Genomic DNA, 25,676 nt, shown 5'->3' with positions numbered 1-25,676 from the left:
ACAATGTCTGGTCCAAAATTTCAGCTGCCCCTGGTGCAAAAACGCTATTTTAGGATCTACATCAGAGGCTCCCGGCACTAGGACACCTGACCAGAGAGCTCAGTAGTGGGTGTAAGAGCTGCTGACTCTGAGGGTCCCAGGCTAAATCCATTTGCAGGGGGAAGTGTTTTGATTTATTTGATGGATAATGAGCATCAGCTACCAGGGGAGAAGCCCTGAGAGTCGCTGCCACTCCAGCTGCTGCTAGGGCAGGGGGGAGCCCCAGGGGGCCAGCTGCTGCTCTGGCCACCCCAGAAGTGCTGCCAGAGGCCACCAAGCTGTGGCTGCTCCTGCTGCCCTCGGGACCACTGGTCAAGTGGTCCCCAGGGCCAGCCGCATTGGCCGCTGCTTGGGCGGTCCCTGGAGCCAGTTGATTGAGTGGCCCTGGAGTCAGCCACTGTGCCCACTGCAGAAGTCACGGAGGTTGCAGGAAGTCACAGAATCCATCACTTCCACCACCTCCGTGACAGACACGGAGACAAACCCTTCCCTGCCGTGACTGCAGTTCCTGGAAGGAAAGAGAAGAACAGAAAGTGACGAGAGAAAGAAAAAGAGAGATTCCCTGTCACCTCTCTCCCTGCTGCCTCCCCCCTTGTATTCTGTAACCCCATCTCACTGGGTTCCCTGTGCTGGTGCCATGGGGGTGACACTAGAGTTCTGAGGATTTGGGGGGCTCTTCATTTCTCAACAGTTCACACAAATTTGTCTTTGGGCTGAAATTTCTCCTGTTAGGCCTCTCAGTCAGAGCTCAAGTATCAGAGGGGTAGCCGTGTTAGTCTGGACCTGTAAAAGCAACAAAGAATCCTGTGGCACCTTATAGACTAACAGACGTTTTGCAGCATGAACTTTCGTGGGTGAATACCCACTTCTTCGGATGCAAGTGCTTGCATCCGAAGAAGTGGGTATTCACCCACAAAAGCTCATGCTGCAAAACGTCTGTTAGTCTATAAGGTGCCACAGGATTCAGTCAGAGCTGTACCCCACCCTGTTTGCGGGGGGTGGGGAAAGAGGGGAGATGTAAATTGCAGAGCAGGCAGAGAAGTCACTCATAAAGGGTCATATTGATCTGGTGACTGGTTCTGACCGGGGTCACATGTCCTCTGACACAGGCTCATGTGCAGAACATGGGAGCTCTGGCTTGTCCTAAATGCTGTAGACTGTGAGTTCCTGGAAAGGGCAGGGGAGAGGGAGCAAGAGGAGAAAGGCAGAGACATTGGAGATGAGGAATTGGGGGGAGAAGAAGGAGAGAACAGAGAGACAATAAATGATTGAAGCAGAACAGGTGTCCCAACTCCATCTTGCTCATCACAGGTGTTCAGAGAGACAGGTAGTTTTCCAGTGTCAAGTCTGAACTTTGATTCTAACAATATGCATTGAAATGTCAAGGGGATCTCCACATACCTGATCTCTTCCCTCTCCCCTTTTTTAGTATTAATTTTTATTTTGACGTGTTTGGCTTAACCGTGATCGTCTCTTTCCCCACCTGTATTGCAATTTGGGGGTTATGTTTATTTTGCCTCCCTGTTGTTCATGTCATTATAATTATAACAGCAAAGGAATCTGCAGGAGCAAAAACTGACTGAAAACTTCATTTCCCCATCATGCCGGAACATCCTACAAACAGCTCACGCAGCTGGAATTATAACACGCAAGGCCAGGGGATGGGAGATGCAGGTTTCCAAGTGTTCTGTCTTTCTCAGATGACACATTCCAGCCCCTTGTGTGCCTCCATCCTGTATGACCTGCTGGACTTCGACACATTTATTGTTTCATTCTATAGATAATGTGATTGTAACACAATGTGACTGAAATTAAACCACTTCCAGATGAGGAAACAACAAAAGAGAAAAGCCATTATTGCATTGGCTGGGAATCAAACCCAGATGAATTGCTTGGAAGACACCTACACACACCACTATACCACCACTGCGTCTGGCAGGAGTAGCATTCCTGCAGGCTCTGTGCGCTGGCAGAGGGGGTGACACATGACCATGGAGTTAATGAGCAGGGTGGTTGGGCTGGAAGCTGCCTGACAGCTGGGAGCAGAGTTAGGATCCCAGAGTGACTGAAAGGGGGCAAAGGTGAAAACAGATCTCACTGGGAGCTGGCCCCACACCCGCCCCGCCCCTAGGAGAGGGGAACTGAAGCTCAACTTCAATCACAGAAAACTCTTCCCTGAGAAGGAAGGGGACAGCTTGTTTTAAAGACCAGGTTTGTGTTTGTTCCTGCTACATACGGAGGGGCTGGGTAGTGCTGATTCCACCCCCCAGACTCTGGGAGGATAAGGAACAAATTCAGGCTGCCAGTGACCTGCAGGAGGGAGATGATCTTTTGACAGTGACGGACGCCTCGTCCTAAAGGCCTTTGTCTACCCCCTTCCAGTGACTGTTTGGCACAGGAATGCAGCCCCCACTCCTGGGTCTCTCCTGGGGAAATAATGTTTCTGTGCAAAACACCAAAGCTTTTAACAGAAAGGAAGAAAAGGAAATGGCCACATGATGGGACTAGGACATAAGGAATGAAACACAAGATGCTTCTCCCATGTGCATTGACTTTTAACCTTGTTTGTGGTGGTGGTGTATCCATGTTGGTCCCAGGGGTCCTCTGGGGCGCCGGGCATTGGCCACTTTCGGGAGAGTGGGCTAGATGAACTGGTCTGACTCAGTGTGGCTGTTCTTATGTTCTAACTGCTGGTTATGGAAGAGACGAACTTCCAGGCTACACAGAACTGAAGAAGGGTGCTGGGTTAGCTCCACAGCTTGTCTCTTTCACCAACAGAGGTTGGTCCTCTGCAAGCTCTTACCCTCACCCGCCTTGTCTCTCTTGGACTCTGAAAAGTGCTTTCTCCCCACTCCCCTTGGAGAGACGTTAAGTTTCCCTTTGGGCAACTATCAGGCTGAAGCAATTGTATTGACTGTGACACTAGAATTGAAGATTTAATATTATAAATGAATGAGTCTAAACCTGAGGTTCTGTTTTTCACATTGGATTTTCTAACTCAGTTCCCAATGCTCTTCTAGAAAGGCCTCCAGGCTGCCTGCCCAGCCCAGCAAAAGTGGCCAGAAGAAAGCCCACACTGCTGCTCTTTCAGGTAGTTGAAGGCTGCTATCAAACCCCCCTCACTCAGTCAGTCCTCAGTCTGTGGCTGTGCTTAGGATTCTTCCATCCTAAATGCAGGACTCTGCACTTCTCCTTGTTGAACCTCCTCAGATTTCTTTTGGCCCAATCCTCCAATTTGTCTAGGGCACTCTGGACCCAAACCCTGTCCTCCAGCGCTTGGGTTCTTTACATGCTTTCACAGAGCAAAGAGCACATGTTCCATGATTTCATAGGGCAGAGTTTTGTGCTATCGGGAGCTTTCCCTGTGTGAATTTGACAGGTGGATCAACATAGAGACACACTGACCCTTCTCAGGGTGCTGAGGACTGTGAGTCTCCTTGTTGCCACCTGCCACAAGGAAGAGGGAGTTTTGCATTTGGCAGCTGGATGTTAGTGACCAAACTCACCAGCCTGCTGGAACTCAAGGACCCTCCTCTGAGTTACAGCAGCCACCTTAACCCTTGAGTTCCTTCAATGTGTCCCCCTCTGGGGTCCAGCCCAGATCACCATATACTCGGGGAAATCCCAGATCCTCTCTTCCCCAAGTATCCCAGGTTACTAGTTTTACTGTGGACCATTGCTACTGTATCTCACACAGCACCTGAGTACAGTTATCGAACAAGCAAAAAATTTATTTAACAATGGATAGAGATTTAAACACACAAACGTGAGTGATGGAAACCAACTGTTACCAACTAAACAAAGGCAGAAAATGATAGAATAGAAAGGCCAGCACAAAAAAACAGAGAGAGGAACAATAAGATACTAAAAGGACAATGGTTGGAACTCTCCATTTCTCTCAGTCTTTGGATTGATGGGTACTAGAGCTGTAGCAACAGTTGAGGAACCAGGGTAAATTAAATCTAAGGTTTCAGCTGCTAGTGAAGCATTTTCCACACTCACGGCATTCATAGGGCCTCTCTCCTCCCTGGATTGTTTGATGCCTAATAAGGTGCGAACTGCGATTGAAGGTTTTCCCACACTCAGTGCATTCACAGGGCCTGTCCCCTGTGTGGATTCTCTGATGTCTAGAAAGGTTTGAGCTGCTAGTGAAGCATTTCCCACACTCACGGCATTCAAAGGGCCTCTCCCCTGTGTGGATTCTCTGATGTTTAGAAAGGTCTGATCTTTGAGTGAAGCTTTTCCCACACTCAGGGCATTCAAAGGGCCTCTCCCCTGTGTGAATTCTCTGATGTCGAGAAAGGTCTATTCTTTGAGTGAAGCTTTTCCCACACTCATTGCATTCATAGAGCCTCTCCCCTGTGTGGATTCTCTGATGTTGAGAAAGGTTTGAGCTGTTAGTGAAGCATTTCCCACACTCACGGCATTCATAGGGCCTCTCCCCTCTGTGGATTCTCTGATGTTGAGAAAGGTTTGAGCTGATAGTGAAGCATTTCCCACACTCACGGCATTCAAAGGGCCTCTCCCCTGTGTGGATTCTCTGATGTTTAGAAAGGTCTGAGCTGCTAGTGAAGGTTTTCCCACACTCACGGCATTCAAAGGGCCTCTCCCCTGTGTGGATTCTCTGATGTTTAGAGAGGTTTGAGCTGCTAGTGAAGCATTTCCCACACTCACGGCATTCATAGGGCCTCTCTCCTCTGTGGATTGTTTGATGCCTAATAAGGTGCGAACTGCGATTAAAGGTTTTCCCACACTCAGTGCATTCATAGGGCCTGTCCCCTGTGTGGATTCTCTGATGTACAGAAAGGGCTGAGCTGTGAGAGAAGGTTTTTCCACACTCACTGCATCTATTTTTTCTCTTTCGCCTGAGGATATCCTGCTGTGTTGTGGTTTCCATGAGGACCTTCTGAGTTCCCCAACAGGAAATAAATTTATCCACTTTCTTCCCTGGCTGGTTTCCTTGATCTGTTTTTGGTCTGTGCTGAATCTCCCAGGATTTTCCCTGCTCAGGACTCCTGGACACATTCCTTTTCGATCTTTGAGATAATGCTCTGTTTTTACCCACTGGCTCAACATTTTCAGGCTGAGAATTCTGCTCCTCTTTCTCACAAGCCATTGCATCACCTGCTGTGACAGAGACAGAAACCTCAGACAGGGATGGAAAGGAGAAGACCAAACAAAAACGAGTGCTGAAGACAGGTCAAATAAAAATCAGGAGCTGAACTCCCCCAAAGTCTTCCTGCAAATAGGAGAGAGGAGGGGGATGAATTCAGCCTTCACATCCCATCCAAATACGCAGGGGGAAGGGAGGAAGCTACTGCCTGGTGTCTGCTAGGAGCTATAGGAAACCATGAACTATATTTACCCTGAGGATATGATCCCTGCTAGGGACAATAATGAACCGAGAGACCTCCCCAAGGGCTTTGTTGGGCATCCCCGATGTTTCCTTCAGGCACATACAGATTCTGAGGTGGTTTAATGTTTCCTCACCTGTGCAGGCAGCTCTCAGGATCTCTCTTTCCTCTGAACCCTGGAGGTCTGGGACCCATGGCTCTTCCCCTTGTTCCAGATGGGAGACCACATCACGTTGGAAAACTAGAAACCCTGCTCAGATGAAAGAAAACAAAGGAGTTCAGTTGATTTCATAAGACTTGGTCATAAAAAAACATTCTATTAATTTAACTTCAGTGCTTAGTGTGACCTGGTGGGCTAGGGGCAGTTCTCACTGAAAATCCCAAAGTTAGGGCAGGCTGAAAAAGGGAGAGCAGATGCTCCTAAAAATGGTGGTTAACACTGAAGTTAAACTCACCGACCAGTCACAAACACGGGTTATCGAGAAGCTGAAAAAAGAAATCACGCAGCCCCCTTTCTTGCATCCCAGTTCTCTGGCTCCTAATCAGCAGCGAGGTCCAGTACAGTGAGAGGTTATTTAAAAACTCTGCTCACATAAACAAAGTGTTCCTCTGATCCCAAAGGGTCAGCCACATCACCAGGTCACTATAGGTTTGGATATTACCCAAAATTCCATCCTTCCAGACAATCCTTTAGCATCTAAACTAAAGGTTTAAAGGAAAGAAAGACAGAAAGAAGTTAAATGGGAAAGCAGTCAGATACATTACAAAATGGATATATCAGGTTCTTAGCAGTATTGGTGAGTTGCTGGCTTGAAAGTCTGTCTGGAACACATCCACAGATTGGATGGGTCATTCAGTCCTTTGTTCCAGGGTTCAGTTTGTAGAGAAGGTGCTCCAGAGGTAGGAAGGGGGATTGAAGACAAAATGGAGATGATGCAGCTGCCCTTTATATTCCTTTTGCCATGTGGCCTGTACTTCCTGAGTCCCAAACACAAGCTTCACAGCACGTGGCATGGAAAAGCCTTGAAGTTCTCATTACACAGGCATACCCCGGCATGTCTTGCTGACTCAATAGGTGTATCCCCTTGGTCCTTTCCATGGGCTCATTGTACAGCTGATGACTCTCAATGGGCCATCAAACAGGCTAGGCAGTGTTGATGCTAATATGTCTGGGGGTGTCACCCAGAAACACTGCACCAGTCTGGAAATACAGATATACCCTGCATATCTATAACTCACAATACAAAGGTGATACAAACATAGAAACAAAATTATCATACGTGGAAAATCATAACATTTTCACTGACACCTGGCATGGCATATCTAGCACGATTCATTGCAATTTTATCAGATTATATTATTATTTTATTATTAATACCAAAGTGTCTCACAATTCCATACAGTGTCACACTTGGTAAACCAGTGAATTCCCAGGACCAGTTCCCCAGGTCCTTGAAGATGCCGAACACTATGAAATGCCCACATATCTGCTGGGAACACACACTCAGACACTGTGTCAGTCTACACCCCTATGTTCCCTCTTCTAGAAAATTATGATCAATTTTGTACGCAGTATGGATTGTGAGGTATCATTTGAAAACGCATAATCTACTAAATATTACCCTCCTGTTAAAATGTGTAGTAACACTGTATGTAAAGTTATGAGATTTTACAGTATGATATTACTGAAAAAGTTACAATTCTGGGAAACACCCACAGAGCAGTTCCTCAGAGACAGCAAGGCAAACAGCTGGTCAAACAGCCATTCTCCTGCAGGGGGAAGGTGTGAAGAAGACATTTACATTCCATCACAGGGACCTCTTGAAGCTGTTGTGGAAAACGACCACACGACTGATTTTGAATCAGCTCAGCCTGAGGCTCTTTTCTTGGTTAAACGTGCGCAGGGGGCAACAGCTATTGGAATACTGTCCCCTGAGCTAAAAATCACACAAGCCTTTTAAAGCTTAAAACCCCAAACAATGACACATACGTTGCACGTTAATTTCCTTATTTGGAATATATTACAAAATATGATGCAGGTCAAAAGCGAGCTGAACAATCAGTTTCCCATATTTGGCCTTTCCTGTTATCGTTATCACACCTGGTGATATGGGAGCAAGACTCTGCATGTCTCAAGAAATGTCACTACCAACCTAGGCCATTTTCACATGCTGGGGTGCAATCCAGAGCAGTGAAGAGTTGTGTCATCTGTAATCCTGGGTGAGATTCAGTGTTCTGCTGCTGGAGCTCCCCTGTATGGATACTCCCAGCCAGCATTCAAGGATGCACTGAGAGGTTCAGAGACAGAGAGAGTGTCCTGGGGAAGCTGGGAACAGGAAGCATGGGCCGGTGGGGTTCAGTGGAGAAAGGGAACAGGAAGGGCAGGGATATCACTGAATGCAGGATCTCAGCAGTGCTAGATGTCAGGATAGCACATAGTACAGCCCATTGGAAAACATAATCCCAACTATACATACAGAATGATGGGGTCTAAATTAGCTGTTTCCACTCAAGAGATGGATCTTGGAGTCACTGTGGATAGTTCTCTGAAAACATCCACTCAATGTGCAGCAGCAGTGAAAAAAAAGCGAGCAATGTTGGAAATAATTAAGAAAGGGATAGATACGACAGAATATATCATATATCATATTTGTAAAAACAGCAAATGAACCCATGATACACCCACATCTTGAATACTGCATGCAGATGTTGTCGCCCCATCTCAAAAAAAAGATATATTGGAATTGGAAAAGGTTCAGAAAAGGGCAACAAAAATGATTAGGGGGATGGAACAGTTATGCCAGACCTAACCCCCAGTTTCACTTGAGCAAACAGGAGCTATTTGACACTGTGCGATACGGCTCCTGTGCTCTGTTCCCAAAGTGTTCTGCACCAGGGGAGGGTCTCTGGTAGTGTGTGTGTGTCACTGGCATATTGGGGTGATGCTGAAACAGGACAGAGTAGAGGTGGCATTGTGGGGCTGGCGTGAACCTTATCTCTTCATTTCCCCTTCCAAGAACCAAGGGGACAGGAACCCTTACCCAGCGAGGTCACAGTCTCATAGTTCTCCTGCATGACATCCCAGTAGAGGGCTCTCTGAGTGGGGTCCAGCAGAGCCCACTCTTCCCTGGTGAAATGCACAGCCACCTCCTCGAAGGTCACCGGCCCCTGAAAGAGCAGGAGTCCAACGCTCAGTACCTGCTGCCCCACTCACAGCCCCACTATTTGTGGCAGAGAGGAGCCAATCAAATGGAAGCTCTGGGTGGATCGCAGTCAACAGAGTCCCACCCCGACCCCGCTCAGCGTATCCAGCAAATACCAGGGGGAGGGGACGAAGCGAGAGCCCCTTGTCTCTCCCAGCAGATCCATCACACCCCTACTGGCCACCGACTGATACAGGAAATGGAGCCCCTAGCAGGGTCCAGGGAGAGCTCCCTGGTAGGAAGCCCAACACCCTCCCCATTGTGAGGAGCCGGATATGAAGGGAGAGGCAGCTCCAATAAGCCTGACTCATGGGTGCCCCCTTCATATCTCACAGCAGCCGCTGGTTAGTGAGCTCAGGCTCCAGCACTGGGAGTCTGGTCAGTTTGACTAGCTCCATGTAGGTGGGCTATTTTCTCTCTTCACAAATTAGGGCATTTCTACCTCCCAACCTTCTGGGTCTGTTCCTAGAATCTAGGGCACTTATTAAATAACTCCCAGCAGGTTTGCCACACCCTGGCCTCCTCCTTTCTCCACGCTGTGAATTTCCTGCCCCGCTCCAACCTCCAGACCAGACTGTGCAAACCTTCCCATCTCCGGTGTATTTGCTGTCCCTCTCCTCCAGCAGGAACCCACCAGCAACCCCCCAATAATCTCTACCTGAGTTGGCTCCACTGCAGCCATTTCTCTTCCCTGTCCCACGCCAGGCTGGGATGAGCTGGAGCAAAACATGGACGTCATTCTGCAGCCTGTCTGGGGGAGAAGGGCAGTTGTGGGCATTTCAGAACCAGTTTTAGTTAATTTCACATCAGAATTCCGCCAGGCCCCTTCCCTGCAGACAGACACCCTAGATTCTGCCATGCTGGGAAATGCTCAATCTGTTTATTACAATGTAGATCTGGCCCCTCCTGCCATGCTAAGCCCAGACACATTTTTTACCTCCCTTCTCACTGCCCTCACCCCCTAACAAAGTGTCTGAACACAAAGCTAGAAAAGAGCAGAACCAAAGGAGTCACTGTGGGGGATTCCCAGGGACACTGACCCCACGGCAGCCACACCCCAGCAGGGGGAATATGGAGTCAGGAACTGGCTTTTCCTCTCTCTGATCCTTGTTTTGTTCACTGGAAAGTGGTTCTGCCCAGGGATGCAGCAATACATGTGTCTGGGTGGACTAGAGAGCTGGAAATCTCTCCCCCAACTCATTTCTACCACTGCCCCTTTCAGTCTCTCCTTCCCCTGTCCTCTCTCCCTGCCCCTCTGGGCTGGGACAGTCCCATTCCTGGGGGCTTTGCTCTCCCATGGCTGGGTTTTCTACTGGCAATTGCTAATGGGAGGAGAAATAGGGAGGGGCTTTTTGTGCAGAGTCACTTTCTTGCCAGTCCCCAGCACTTTCCCTGAGGTCTTTCAGTTACCTGGAGACTCTGGCTCAGAATTTAGTATTAACAGGGCCCAGGGCTGCCCTAGGGGGCTAGGACCAGCTGGAGAAAGTCATCCCCTGGGCCAGGCAGAGAAGCAGCTTTAATAAGAACATAAGAAAGGCCGTACCGGGTCAGACCAAAGGTCCATCTAGCCCAGTATCTGTCTACCGACAGTGGCCAATGCCAGGTGCCCCTGAGGGAGTGAACCTAACAGGCAATGATCAAATGATCTCTCTCCTGCCATCCATCTCCATCCTCTGACGAACAGAGGCTAGGGACACCATTCTTACCCATCGTGGCTAATAGCCATTTATGGACTTAGCCACCATGAATTTATCCAGTCCCCTTTTAAACATTGTTATAGTCCTAGCCTTCACAACCTCCTCAGGTAAGGAGTTCCACAAGTTGACTGTGCGCTGCGTGAAGAAGAACTTCCTTTTATTTGTTTTAAACCTGCTGCCTATTAATTTCATTTGGTGACCCCTAGTTCTTGTATTATGTGAATAAGTAAATAACTTTTCCTTATCCACTTTCTCAACATCACTCATGATTTTATATACCTCTATCATGTCCCCCCTTAGTCTTCTCTTTTCCAAACTGAAGAGTCCTAGCCTCTTTAATCTTTCCTCATATGGGACCTTCTCTAAACCCCTAATCATTTTAGTTGCTCTTTTCTGAACCTTTTCTAGTGCTAGAATATCTTGTTTGAGGTGAGGAGACCACATCTGTACACAGTATTCGAGATGTGGGCGTACCATGGATTTATATAAGGGCAATAATATATTCTCAGTCTTATTCTCTATCCCCTTTTAATGATTCCTAACATCCTGTTTGCTTTTTGACCGCCTCTGCACACTGCGTGGACATCTTCAGAGAACTATCCACGATAACTCCAAGATCTTTTCCTGACTCGTTGTAGCTAAATTAGCCCCCATCATGTTGTATGTATAGTTGGGGTTATTTTTTCCAATGTGCATTACTTTACATTTATCCACATTAAATTTCATTTGCCATTTTGTTGCCCAATCACTTAGTTTTGTGAGATCTTTTTGAAGTTCTTCACAATCTGCTTTAGTCTTAACTATCTTGAGTAGTTTAGTATCATCTGCAAACTTTGCCACCTCACTGTTTACCCCTTTCTCCAGATCATTTATGAATAAATTGAATAGGATTGGTCCTAGGACTGACCCTTGGGGAACACCACTAGTTACCCCTCTCCATTCTGAGAATTTACCATTAATTCCTACCCTTTGTTCCCTGTCCTTTAACCAGTTCTCAATCCATGAAAGGACCTTTCCTTTTATCCCATGACAGCTTAATTTACGTAAGAGCCTTTGGTGAGGGACCTTGTCAAAGGCTTTCTGGAAATCTAAGTACACTATGTCCACCGGATCCCCCTTGTCCACATGTTTGTTGACCCCTTCAAAGAACTCTAATAGATTAGTAAGACACGATTTCCCTTTACAGAAACCATGTTGACTATTGCTCAAGAGTTTATGTTTTTCTATGTGTCTGACAATTTTATTCTTTACTATTGTTTCAACTAATTTGCCCGGTACCTTCCGGGCAAATTAAGGTCACTTCCCAGCACAGAACCCCACTGGGGGAGCAGCAGCTGCTAAGCCTGGTTTCCCAGATCACAACAGAGGCTGCAGCGTCTGACCCAGGAAGCTGAACCCCAGTATCCTGAGCAGAGAGGGACAGAGCGTTTGAGCAGCTTCCCTCCTTTAGCTCTCTGGGGAGAGCAGCTAATGAGAGCCCCTCCTCACAGGGAGAATTGCTGATCTCATTAGCCCCACTGTCCATCCGGAGTCACTCCTTGTCTTTCCATACAGTGACTCTGGATTAACAATGGTCTCAATGAAACCAGAGTTCAGAAAGAATGAGTCCACAACGCTGTGGAAGAGACCATTGTGCGGCAGTGCTGACCCCCCTCCCACCTCCCTCATCCCCCAGATCCAGGACAAGGACTGGACAATGGACTGGACAATCTAGGACAATGGAACTGGAAGTTCCTGCAGTTTTCAAGAGGGGAGAAGAGCAAAAATCTGTGATTTTACCTCACAGTGTCTGATAAGTGGCTAGAAAGTTATCACAGTGACTGGGCCTGGCCGGGTAATGTCGGGCAGTGCTTGGAGCCAGGATTCTGGCATAAGCTAATCAGGGAGAAGAAGCGAGGTCAGGAGCAGCCCCCAGAGCCCCAGCCAGCCCCCCCCCCAGATACTCCCTGGGACCCAGCCCCCAGAGTCCCTGGTCAGGGACCTCAGATACCCCTCAGAGCCCCACCGGCCAGAGAACCCCCACCAGACCTTCATTGCCAGGTTGGGAATCCCAAAGGGTTCCCTCCACCAAGAGACCCCAACAGCCGAAGACCCCCCAAAAGGGACCCCCACTGGGAACTCAGTCCCTCATTGCTTGCCTAGGATCCCCCTCGCCCTCCAGCAGGATCTGCCCTGCCCTTTGCCTGGCACCCCCTCCTCCCCCCTGCGGGATCCCCTGATGCTTTACAGGGGCACCCCCTGGCCTAGCGCCGGGGATTCTCCCACACACACTCTGTGCACTGGGCATGGCAGCGATCCCAGGAGCCAGCCGGGGAAGCCCAGACAGAGCCCCTGGCACAGCACCAGGCTCCCTCTAACCCCCTGTCCCGCCTCCCCAAGAGACGCCCACCCCGGCTGTTCTGCAGCCAACAGGCCCCCAGCGATACCCACCTCCAGGACCCACAGCCTCAGGGCTGGGCACATCACAACCACCCCCTGAAACCCCAAATCTCCAGAACCCACCAACCTCACTAGGGTACCCCCTGCCCAGCCACCCAGAGGCCTCCCCCACCACAATCCCCCTTCAGCTGCTATCTCCCCACACAGCCCCACCCCCACCCAGCAACACTGTTACCTCACAGTGCCTGAGAAGTGGATAGAAAGTGACCACCGCCCCCTGCTGGCCAGTCACACAGGCAGAGGGAGCCCTGGGGGATGTCTCTTGAACTGGAGTATGGAAGATCTGGAGGGACAAAATAGATAAGAAATGTCCATGGCCTGTCACTAGCAAATAATGGCCACCCTGGATCCACCCCAGAGGTGGCTGCATCTTTGCACTGTGGGAAGCAACCCCTCACAGAGGCCATTTGCCATGGGATTTGCGATACTTCTCAACTCACACTGCGTATTTGATAACACAAGAGAAAAACACCAAGATCTGAGGGGATTTTATATCGCTGTTAACAGTGATGAGCTGCCAAAATCTTAACAACGGGTTCCCTATAAAAAGTTCTGATTTAACAACGGGTTCCCTATAAAAAGTTCTGATTTAAGGGATGTGCGACAGCATGTATTTTTTGTACCAATAGGGTTACCATACGTCCATATTTTCCCAGGAGGTGATTAAGAACCGAAAAGCCTGACATGTCCAGGAAAATACAGATGTATTTTAACCCTACCTAAAGTTCTTTTTTAAAAAGATGGGGCTGAACTAGAAATGAGCTCCGTTTCACATGTGTGGGTGGTGATCAGGGACAGTCTCAATTTTTGGGTCTTTTTCTTATATAGGCTCCTATTACCCCTCACCCCCGTCCCGATTTTTCACACTTGCTGTCTGGTCACTCTAGGGTGTGCACATGTGTGGGTCCCAGCTGCTCCCTGCCCCCCCCTCATTGAAGCAGGTGTGCAGGGTTACTGCCCTGGGAACTGCAGGGCACCAGTGGATGTGGGGCTGGCTGCAGATAGGGGCATGGGGCAGGGCTAGCTGGAGGCAGGGAGTGACACGGGCTGGCTGTGGGCAGGTGATGCAGACGGGCGGGCTGCGGGTGGCTGTGGGCAGGGGGTGGCTGCAGGTGGCTGTGGGCAGAGGCTGGCTGCAGGCAGGGGGTGGCTGTGGCAGGGGCTGCAGGCAGAGGCTGGCTGCGGGCAGAGGGTGGCTGTGGGCAGGGGCTGGCTGCGGGCAGAGGGCGGCTGTGGGCAGGCTGCGGGTGGCTGTGGGCAGGGGGCGGGGCAGGGGGCGGCTGTGGGCAGGGGCTGGCTGCAGGCAGGGGGGTGGCTGTGGGTGGCTGGGGCAGGGGCTGGCTGTGGGCAGGGGCTGGCTGCGGGTGGCTGTGGGCAGGGGCGGGGCAGGGGCAGCTGTGGGCAGGGGCTGGCTGTGGGTGGCTGTGGGCAGGGGTTGCTGGGGTGGCTGGGGCAGGGGTGGCTGTGGGCAGGGGTGGGGCAGGGGTGGCTGGGGGCAGGGTTGGCTGCAGGCAGGGGCTGGCGGGGGCTGGCTGGGGGCAGGGGCTGGCTGCGGGTGGCTGGGGGCAGGTGCTGGCAGGGGTGGCAGGGAGCGGCTGGGGGCAGGGGCTGGCAGGGGTGGCAGGAGCAGCTGGGGGCAGGGGGTGGCTGGGGGTGGCTGGGGTAGGGGGGTGGCTGGGGGTGGCTGGGGGCTGTGGCAGGGAAGGCGGGGGAGGGGCTGGCTGGGGGCAGGGAAGGCGGGGGAGGGGCGCAGACACTCACACGGGGGGGGGGGCTGGGAGCAGCAGGACGCAGCCGGGCACCCACCAGGCAGCAGCAGGAGCCCCAGGGCCAGAGCTCCAAAGAGCAGGAGCAGCAGCAGGGCCAGGAGGCAGCTCACGTGGCTCCCGCAGCGCAGCGCCCCCCAGTGGCCGGGAGGAGGAATTGCACCTTCCCAGGCAGAGCCCATCAAAGCTTCCCTCGCAGGGAAGCTAGTTAACAAGCGGTTCTAAAACCGCTTCTAAATTTAACAACGGGTTCGTGTGAACCCGTGCGAACCGGCTCCAGCTCACCCCTGGCTGTTAACGAACTAGTGGAAAAGGGGGACTGTTGGACTGGATTTTATACGACTGTCCAATACATGAACACAAAGTAATGGTTCCCCCCACCCCCACCATTGCCATGGGCAGCAGGGAGCCCTTTGAGGAGCTGATTAAAAGGGAGGGGGAGGGGGAGCTGAAAGGTCCCTGGATAAAGGAAGGGGGCAGCAGTGGGGGACGGGCGGGTGACTGGCAACTGATGGTTGGGGGCAACTGTGTTGGTAGTTAGGGGGCAACAACTGGGATTGGGAAACGGGGGTCTGGGCAGTCCCCATGGGGGACACGTGCGCCTCCCTTCCCTGCCCTGGCAGAGACCCGGCATCTCACAGAAGATCAGGGTTGGAAGGGACCTCAGGAGGTGTCTAGCCCAACCCCCTGCTCAAAGCAGGGCCAATCCCCAACTAAATCCCCAAATGGCCCCCGCAAGGAGTCAGCTCCCAGCCCTGGGTTTAGCAGGCCAGTGCTCCAACCACTGAGCCATCCCACCCCCACCCCAGGGGCAGCCATGTGCTGGGGAATGACTCAGGGCGACAATTTCCCACCTGAACAAGGACAAATCGCTGCAGATAAAATGGGTGGGAAAATGTCCCTCACTAGAGAAGATTTTAAACTGACGTTTGAGACTCCTGGGGAGAACGGGGGAAATCGGGGGAGACGGGAGAGCTGATCATTGGAGGGGAAAGGGGGGAAATCGCCCCAGATTTTATAGTCCGTGTGAGACACTGAGCGAGAAAAGGGGCAGAACTAGAGAGAATTTGTATCGGGGGCGAGAGGCAAGTGGCATAAACAGGGACAGGATCCAATTAACCCCCCCCCCGGGAATTTCCTGGCTGCCCAGAGACAGTTCAATCCCCCCCGCGTCCCACTGACCTTCCCTTCCTACAACTCCAGCTTCTCCCCTCCCTGCCTGACACCCCCCATCTCCCCCCACACCACAGGGGATCCCCCCGCCAGGCCCCAGTCTCTGCCCCCAAATCCCACTGGGGCTGAGACAGCTCTGAGGCTTCTCCCAGGTTCCCCGGGGCAGAGTCACTTCCCTGCCCAGCCCCAGTGCCCCCCCGGGGTCTCTCACTCCCCGGGGGGCTCCGTGGGAGGCTGGACACCAGGGATGCAGGACGGCAGGAATGGGGGTGACAGGCCTCCTGTTCCTCAGTCTCACGGCGGGACCCAGGGGGCTCGTCACTCTCCGGCTCGGGAGCGCTGGGAAGACCCGACCGTGGAGGGGCCGTCGCTGGGGGGGGGACGGCCCCGCGCAGGCGCTGAGCACGTCCTTATATCACTTCTGTGGCGGGAAAAGTGCTGAGGAGATGGAACGCTGAGGGCTGGTTTTGGCGGGAAAAACCGGTTTGGACTGGTTTGAGCCTGTCCCCTGATGGTAAACAAGTCCCCTCTCAGAGATGGAGTCCAGGGGTCAATAGTTCATATGCTTCAGATTGGATCTTATTTTAAAGCCAGTGATTTACTTCATAAACATCTTATTAACCAACTAATTAAACCTATTACACCTAACAATGAGATAAAAAAACAACACAGACAAACCTTATCAGTAACGGCTAATGTCCTAACTGGGAAGCATGTGAGCTTGCTGCAGGGCTGCTGCTCAGGGACGGGAACCTCCTGCCACCCCAGCCTCCAAAATCACTCAGGCTGCACTTTCTGCACAACTAGGTGCTGGCTGAGGGGGGCGTGGGAATTGGTGGCCTCTGCTGCAGGTGATGTGAATCTCAGGTATTTAAAGCCATGGCCTAGAGGAAGGAAGTGCCTAACTCCAGAGTGTGCAGCTGCCTAGGGCCAGCGCTGAGGATTTAGAGTCCCTAGTGCTGCCATTGCAAGGTTCAAGCATGCTCAGCCCTGGCATTGCCACCCCTCCTGCGGCTAGTAGCTGCAGCTGGCTAAGGCTGGCCTCTGGGAACTGGCCCCATGGCTGTAGCCAGAGGAGCTGCAGGTGGCTCTGTGACTACTGGGGCCATTAAGCTAGAGCAGCTAAAGACACTGGAGTTCACCTCAAGGAACAGAGGTCACCAGTAGGACAGGAATGTCAGGGGGAGCAGGGAAAGAGGGAGCAGGTCAGGCTGGCAGAGGCAGCTTCCAGCTGGGTGGGAGCATGTCCAAAGTAGAAAGGAAACAAGTCTGGGGAGAGGTGGTGGTGACCAGGTAGCAGACTAGCATGTAGATGGGAGCAGAGGGAGAGAGGCTGGTGGCTTCAGATTCCCAAGGGCTAAGTCCTGACTTTGGGGAGATGGTGTTTGCAGGTGGCTGGCTCACATGGCAGGATGGGGGCTGAGGGAGGGATCTGTCAGAACTGATCAGGTATCTGCCGGCTTTAGAACTCTGAACTGAGACTAGGACCACATGCCGTGACTGGTGACATGGGGGGTACTGGAGACATGGCTAGAGAAGGTCTGAATGAGGAAGGAGATAAATCTGTGGGGAGTTTCCTTGATCACTATGAAAGTTCTGCTCACTGTGGACACTGGTAAACCCACATGGGTGTACAGCTCAATGAGAAAACCCGGGGGCTGAGGGAGCTGTGTATGGCAATGCATATAGTCATGTGGGGTGTGTGATCAAAATGAAAAATGTCTCTGAGGTTCAGTACCGGGTATGCTATGGCACCAATGGCACTGCCCCACCAGGCCCACACTCGGAGCCCACAGTGACTATATAGGGGCCTACAAATATGTTTGGTACCAGGACCCACAGAAGATTAATCCGGCCCTGACTGCCTGAGCACTATTTCAGCCCCACATTTTTGGGTGGACCTCCGACAGTGGGAGCTGCAGAGCCCTCCCCCGCAACACACACACACACACACACACACACACACCTCTCTCTCTCTCTCCTGGTGTTGGGAGGGGAACAAAGAAAGAACAAAATAAGCAAGAGAAGAAGAGAAAGGAGGGATGGATGGAGGAAAAGGTGAAACAAAAAGGACAAACCCTAATGTCCCCAGTGATTCTAAGGGACAAGATCCCAGGTGCGCAATAAAATTCTGCCTCCTTAAGCTCGTGTTTTCCATGCCTAGAATTCAACTGTCACCAGATGGATCAGACTGAACAGGTTTCACACCTCCAGGAGGCTCTTACCTTCTAAACAGGGATGGCTGTTTTCTAGTAAAATCACTAAAAGGGAAGGAGAAAACTCGAAAGAGGTTCCTCCTGGCGCTCACGTCCGTGAACCCGAATACTCCGTCAGTCCTCAAAGAGAGACCTGGAGAAGGAGACTTGCTGGAGCAAAGCCACAGGGGTCTCTGAGGTTTCCCTGGCCCCTCGCCCCTGGTCCTGCCTGGCTGATGTCAGCATCTCTCTGTGAGGTCACCACCTCCCCACCACCTTGGACCAATAGGCTGAGGTCCTGCCAAAGGCCTTTGTGATGTCACTGCCTCACCCCTCCCTTGCTGTGCCAATGTCCTGCCCCTGGCCAGGCACTTTGCAGGTTTGAGCTACTCCCTGTGGATCACCCCACTCAAGGAGCGTTCGTTCTAGGCAGTAAGCCGGCTAGACAGAGAAACATCAGATGCTGCTCCCAATGCTACACTCAGTTTTTCAGAAATGAGTCGACTTTATGGCCAGAAGAGACCATTAGAGCATCTAATCTGACCCCCTGCATATCACAGGCCTCCTGTAGGACACCATAGCTACTTTTGGGGCAAACACATTCCAGAAAGTATCAGAGGGGTAGCCGTGTTAGTCTTGATCTGTAAAAGCAGCAAAGAATCCTGTGGTATTCACCCACGAAAGCTCATGCTGCAAAACGTCTGTTAGTCTATAAGGTGCCACAGGATTCTTTGCTGCTTTTACATTCCAGAAAGGCATCTAGTCTTCATGAAATGACATCAGGAGATGGAAAATCCATCACTTTCCTTGGTAATTTGTTCCTGTGGTGAATCATCCTCACTGTTGAATATTTGTGCCTTAGTTGTAATATGAATTTGTCTCTTTTCACCTTCCAGCCATTGGGTCTTGTTATGCCTTTCTCTGCTTGATTCAAAAGCCATTTAATACCCAATCCTTTCTCTCCATTAAGGCACTTCAGCATTTCAGTGAAGTCACCTTTAAATCTTCTTTTGATAAGCTAAACAGGTTGAGCTCTTTCAATAGCTCACTAGAAGGCATTTTTCTCCAGCCCTCAGAACATCTGGTGGCTCTTTGCTGCCCCAGCTCCAATTTAATTGATGCCGTGTCACCTCCTGTGACATTATTGACATAATCTGTAACTGTATAGATCACCGTTGCGACCACTGTTCTATATTCGCAGCCAATATTGTAGAAAGGCTGTTGTGTAAGGGGTCTATGGAGAGGTTCAGACTGGCTGATTATAATTATGCTATCTCTAACTGTGTATCATTTTTGTAGTTGGTGTGATGAATATTGGCTCTATGCTGCCCGTATTTCAAACTTGTGCTCTGCTTCCAGGGAACACTCCAGCCAGACAAGTTGGTGTCAGTTCTGCCTAGCCTGCTTGGTGGCCCATTACGGACCATCAGCTCTACAGTCGACCCACTGAGAAAAGGCAGATACACCTTGTGACTCAGCAAGCTATGCAAGGACCTGCCTATGGACAGAACTCTAAGGTTTTTCTATGCCATGTGCTTAGGGAGATGTATTTTCCATGCCCTGGTTCCTCGCTGACCCAGAGAGAACAAAGGAACACGAAAACAAAAACCTTCCCCCACAGATTTGAAAGTATTTTCTTCCCTAATTGGTCCTTTTAGTTATGTGCCAACCAGGTTATCTGAGCTTTTTAACCCTTTACAGGGTATTTTATGCTACCTGTAGCTATACGTTTATGACACCCTGTAACTAGCAATCTGCAGAATCTGATTCTGAGAAAGGGCAGGGTGAAGGGAAGTGGCTTCAGCAGATTTACTGAGCATGCTCAGTTCATGTGAGCATGCTCAGTGCACCATAAGTAGCAAATTCCTACACACAGCAGTTTCTCACACTACACCTGAGGCAGCATGAGGCAGGGGCTCCATCGCTGTCCAGACCACACCCAAGAGCAGATCCCCAGGGGCTGCGAGACCCTCAGCTTGTGGGACCTGTGTGTGGAGTCTCTCTTCTGCCCACCCAGGGCTGCCCCTGGGGTCCCTCTGGCCCCTGCAGCCCCTGGCCAGGGGCAGCAGAGCCTGGGACTGGGTCCAGCTGGAGAAAGTCCCCACCTCGGATGGGCACAGAAAGTGCTTCAGTGAAAGTCTGTCCCTGGAGCAGCCCCTCTGGCGCCGCAGCAGCAGCCCGGAGCTCAGCCCCGGCTCCCAGCGCACACTGGAGGCAGCAGCACCAGCAGTGTCTGGTACCTTCCAAAGCCCGGCCACCAGGAGCTGCCCCACGGCTCTTTTCCTTGTTTTTCCTGCTTCCTTCCTACCAGCCCCCCACTGCTCTAGCCCCTTCCTGGCTCCTTCAAGCCCAACCCAGGCTGCAGCAGCCGCACTCACCGGGCCAGGGACTGTCTGAGGTGGGAACTAGCCCCATCTCTGCTCCTCCTCCTGCCCCTGTGTGTCCCAGAGCCGCTGCAGGGACCTACCCGCACCCAGGCTCTCGCTCCTATTAGCACTCACAGGGGCCAATCCAGCTACGGGAGAGTGAGCGCCCCTGGGAGCAGGGAAGTGACCAAGTCTCCCTGCCAGAGGGCGGAGGAGGAGGAAGAAAGGAAAGAGAGACTGAAAGGGATAAGGAGAAATAAGTGGGAAAGCAGCACCCAGCTCTTTTCTACTGCATCACCCCTGAGCAGATTGCTCCTGAGCTCTGGGTAGATAGCCCCCAGTGTCCCCCAGATCCCCCTGCTCCCAAGGCAATGCACATAGGGATCTCCTTCCTGCCAGGCATGATTACAAGCAGGTGTAGGTGTCACCCTTATGCCATGATTGGAGAAATACAGCAAAGCTTGGGAACACGTGTCTGTATTTCCAGTCCAGTGTGACAATCCCGGCTCCAGGAGGGGTTTGTTCTCTGCTCCTGCTGGATGGGCACAGAATGGGGCAGCAACAGGTCTGTGTCAGTTTTTGTTGCTCCACGTTCCTTAACTTAGAACAGTATGAAATGAAGAAAATGGAGATTGAATTAAAGGGAAATAGACAAAGAAAAGTTCCAGCCCGGTTGCTTATTGAAAGAAATGACTCAACTTCCCAGTTACAGGTTTTATTAACACGAACAAATAAAGCCAAGAGCGCACGTCACTAAGGCTAAATGACTATAGACACCACTCAGCTAAGGGTTAAACAACACAGTGATAAAGTACAGGTCAAATCAGGAAATCAATGAGTTAACAAGGATACTGCATTGGAATTAAGTTGTCAATTTAGTCCAACCATCAGATTAATACAGTAGAAAAACCAACCCCTATAAATCCTAAAAGAGCAACCCAAGAAGGCAGGTGCACATTTAGTGATGCCGAAACCCCAATCAGAGATTTTCACCCAGGCTGTGCAACCCAGATTTAGCCAGGTGAATATTTCAATGCCGAAACCAAATTATTGCTGACATTTAGCCCACAACCTCAATGCTAATTAGTTTTCTCCTTAGATTTCACTATTCTGTAGCTAATACTTCTCCTCGCCCTCTCGCCCCAAAACACATACAGACCTTAGAGAGACATTAGTAAAAGAAGTTCAAACAGCTCTTTTCCTTCCAATTCTTCCATAGGTGAGGAACATGCGTTCAGTCATTTCATAGGGCAGAGCTTTTAAGGCTATTAAGATTTGGGGAACTATTTTTCCTAGCATCTTCCCTGTGTAGATTTCAGAGGTGTTCACACACTGACACCCACTGAGCCGCACTGTTACACCCCAAGCTCATAGAAAGGCCGGGAGGTCTCCAACTTCATAAAAAGAAACAGACAAAAATAGAAAACGGGACAAAGCGTTTCTAAGATTAGAAGGGGTTGGGTCTCTGCACCTCTCGGTCTTTGGATTCACTTGGGGTAGGAACTGTAGCTGCAGTTTAGGAACCAGGTAATGGCATAGATGCTCCAGCACGTTGGGCTAGCAGGCTTTGCAGGTACAGGGAGACTAGTGCAGGCTGCATAGCCCATCGCTGTTGTGCTTCATTCCCCAGAGGGGATCAGTCCTGGGATCCTGGCAGTCAGTCTCTCTGAGGCTATGTCTACACTGGCAGAGTTACTGCCGGGAGTTACAGTGCCGCTCAGAGAGCGCTGAAGGGAAACCACTATTGTGTGTTCACACTGTCAGCTGCCTGTGCAATAGCGTGTTCACACTTGCAGCAGTGTTCGGAGCGGTGCACTCAGTATCCCACTGAGCATCTCTTCCTCTTATGCTGCTAAGAGTGGTGGGAAGGCGGAGGGGTTCGCAGAGCATCCCCGGTCATCTCCCAATGCCCCATGATGCCTCGCTTTGCACCCCAGCAATACATCTGCTTCCATTCACATTTGGGGCCATCTTTCAATGGTGGGTGTACTGCATTCTGCCCCTTTAGGCAGGAGGCATGGACCCATGCGGTTGACCTATATGCTGCTCGCTCTCTAACACATCACGAGTGGCAGTGGAGTTATTCTTTAACCTACAAAGGCAAGAGGAGTTCGACATTGATCTTGCCACATGTAGTAGCTACGACAGGAGATTGCTTATGGCTTTCACAGAGGTGCTGACCACAGTGGAATGCTGCTGTGGAAACAAGCGCTGAGCGGCGGGATCACATTCTCATGCACATCTGGGATGATGAGCAGCGGCTGCAGAGCTTTTGGGTGAGGAAAGCCACATTCAAGGGACTGTGTGATGAGCTCGCCCCGGCCCTGCAGCACAAAGACACGAGAATGAGAGCTGCCCTGTCGTTGGAGAAGCATGTGGCAATAGCACTGTGGAAGCTGGCTACTCCAGACTGCTACCAATCAGTCGCTAACCAGTTCAGAGTTGGAAAATCGACCGTTGGACGCGTGTTGACAAAAGTGTGCCAGGCATTAATTGAATCCTGCTCTGAAAGACCCTGATTCAGGGCAACGTGCATGCCATTGCAGATGGCTTTGCACAAATGCGCGTCCCTAACTGTGGCAGATGATAGATGGCACATATTCTAATTCTGGCACCAGACCACCTAGCCCCCGAGTACATTAATCACAAGGGGTATTTTTCTATGTTTCTCCAGGCAGTAGTGGATCACCATGGGCATTTCACAGACATTAACGCAGGCTGGTTCGGAAAGGGGCACGGCGCATGCACCTTTCGGAACACTGGCCTGTTCAGGAAGCTGCAAGCAGGGACTTGCTTCCCAGACCAGAACGTCAGCATAGGGGAAGTCAAAATGCGCATTGTGATCCTGGGAGACCCTGCCTACCCCTTATGAAGCCATACACAGGGCATCTTGACAGCGGCAAGGAGCGGTTCAACAACAGGCTGAGCGAGTGCAGAACGACAGTTGAGTGCTTCTGGCCATTTAAAGGCCGACTGGCGCTGCCTAGAGGGAAGGCTGGACCTGGCCCATGACAATATTCCTGTGCTTATAGCCCCATGTTGTACACTCCATAATATCTGTGATGGGAAGGGTGAAAGCTTCACTCAGGGCGGGACTACTGAGGCTCAGTGTCTGGAGGTTGAATCTGAACAGCCAGAGACCAGCACTATTAGAGGGGCGCAGAAAATTGCCTGTTGCTTTGCAGGGCTCTGTTCACTTTCAATTAATGGAATGAAGATTGCTTCCAAACCAGAACTATTCTATTAAAAACAACCACTGGAGGAGACACACACACACACACACACACACCCCGGGGGATGAGGGAAAGGAGTGTCCCATGAGTAGATGAGGTTAAAGATTTGTGTCAGTCCAGGTATCTATGCAACCGTATCCTTGGGAGTACAGTGCAGCAGGTACTGTGCTTCGGCAGGAATGAGCTGCAGAGGGACAGGTGTTGAGTGGACTGGGTACTAGGAGTCCGCAGGGCTGGACTGCGATGGGGCAGGAGTGGAATGCAGAAGGGTCCAGACTGGAGCCAGGAGGTTGATAAGAGTGCGTTGGCTGTGTCTGGGGGCAAACGGGAAAGAGGCGTGTGACAGTGGCTGCAGGGGAGGGCATGCACAGCGCTGCCTGGTTTGCAGTGCTAGTAGCACCTGGAGAGCGTGTCCGCTTGGCACTCCATAACTCCTGCTTTCTTCAACCCTCCTGCCCCCAACAACTCGCTTCAGTGATTCCCAAAATCAAAGCCAGTAGCCAGCTGTGAGTGGTGAGCCTCCTCCAGGGCAGAGAACTTCTGGCTGCAAACATCTCTGACCTGCAAGTCATTCTCTGCCTCTGGGTCCCCCTCCACCTCCTCATCCAAGTTTTCCTCCTCCTGGCTCGAGCCACTCTCAACAGGCACGCAAGCCACCGAAATACCCACAGTGGCCTTTGCAGGGGAGGTGGGGTCACCACTGAGTATCGTGTCCTGCTCTTTGTAGAATCTGGAGCTCGTGGGCGCAGCCCTGGAAAGGCAGTTTGCCTCCCACGTCTTGTGGCAGGTGTTCTGCAGGGCCTTCGCTTTGACCTGCACTGGAGTGTGTCCCAGTCATGGCCCCTTTCTCTCATGCATCATGAAATTTGTCCATAGGCGTGATAATTCCTACCGCTGGAGCACAGCTGGAACTGGACAGCCTCCTCTCCCCAAATGCTGATGAGGTGCAGCAGCTCGGCATTGCTCCAAGCCAGGGCTCACCTGGTGCGTGGAGTAGGCCTGGTCACCTGGAAAGATGCGCGGAGACCACGGCAGGCATCACCAAGCAAACAGGGAAGGGACTTTGAAAATTCCCAAGGAATGTAAGGGGTGGGGTTCACAGCTGGTCACCTGAGGGCAGGGCAGTAGAGTTCAAACCGCTGACCAGAGAGGCGGGAACAGGGATTGTGGGACACGTCTGGATCAAAGGACGTCCAATCACAGCGCTGTCATCGACCAGGGTGTCTACACTGGCACCGCGGCGCAGTAGCCCCGGCACTGACAGCTGTACACCCCTCGTTGGGGTGGGTTTTTTAACAGCGCTGCAACTGCGCAGTTTCTGCGCACGAAGTGGCTTGGCAGTGTGCACACCTTGGAAGTTACAGGGCAGACAGTGGCTTTACCATGCAGAAACTTGCCAGCGCAGACAAGGCCGTAGATGGCTTACGTAACATAAGAACCCAAACCTGGTCCTACTGGGTCAGACCAATGGTCCATCTAGCCCCGTGTGCTGCCTGAGAGTGACCAGTGCCAGATGCGTCAGAGGGAATGAACAGAACAGGCTTGTTGCCCTGCAAGGTGAGTCTTTCACCCTTATCTTTAACTTCATTGTTGTCAATTCCTACTGATGTTATCTTACCACCCCTCCCCCGAGGTTACTGTGCAAATCCGGTGTGAACCACTCCTCTGATACAGACGTGTCCCAATCCAGCTGAACTGAGGCAGACTTTGGGCCAATGTCCGTTTGGAAAAGGCCCACTTAACCCAGCAGGTTTCTCAAAGCACCTGTTGCTGTGAACAGCATGTAGTGTGTATGTGTGGACCCCAAAGATATCAAACATGAAAGAAACACAAGGCCAGCACTGAGGAGGGTTCCAGAACCAGGCCTGAGGGTTAAACAGCTGTGCTCAACAGCCTCAGCACCTATAAAAATAACTGGTTGAAAAATAAAAAAAAAAAAAAAAAAACCAAACCAAAAAACCAACCCAGAAAAGCTCCCATCACACATCCATCACCATTGTAGATTTTGACATTTGCTGCCTGATGCGACGTCTTTGCTTTGCAAACAAGAGACCTGGGGAACTCTGAGGCTGTTACCCTCTAACTGGGTAAAAGAATACACATCTTGTATTAAGTAATTTTCCTCTTAACAGAAGATTTATTTTAAAATTTTTCAAAATAAATTCCATTTGAAATACTACTAATACAATTGTTACCATCTATCCTGGGTCT

The 25,676-nt window shown here is 51.1% G+C and overlaps 1 pseudogene; it reads right to left on the bottom strand.

Moving 5' to 3' along the window:
• The window catches only part of LOC120381651, a 259,864-nt pseudogene that overhangs the window by 211,264 nt on the left and 22,924 nt on the right, over positions 1-25,676 (bottom strand).

This window comes from Mauremys reevesii, linkage group 14, assembly GCF_016161935.1.
Source record: "Mauremys reevesii isolate NIE-2019 linkage group 14, ASM1616193v1, whole genome shotgun sequence".
Lineage (NCBI taxonomy): Eukaryota > Metazoa > Chordata > Testudines > Geoemydidae > Mauremys > Mauremys reevesii.
This window is presented reverse-complemented; position numbering and strand designations above follow the sequence as displayed.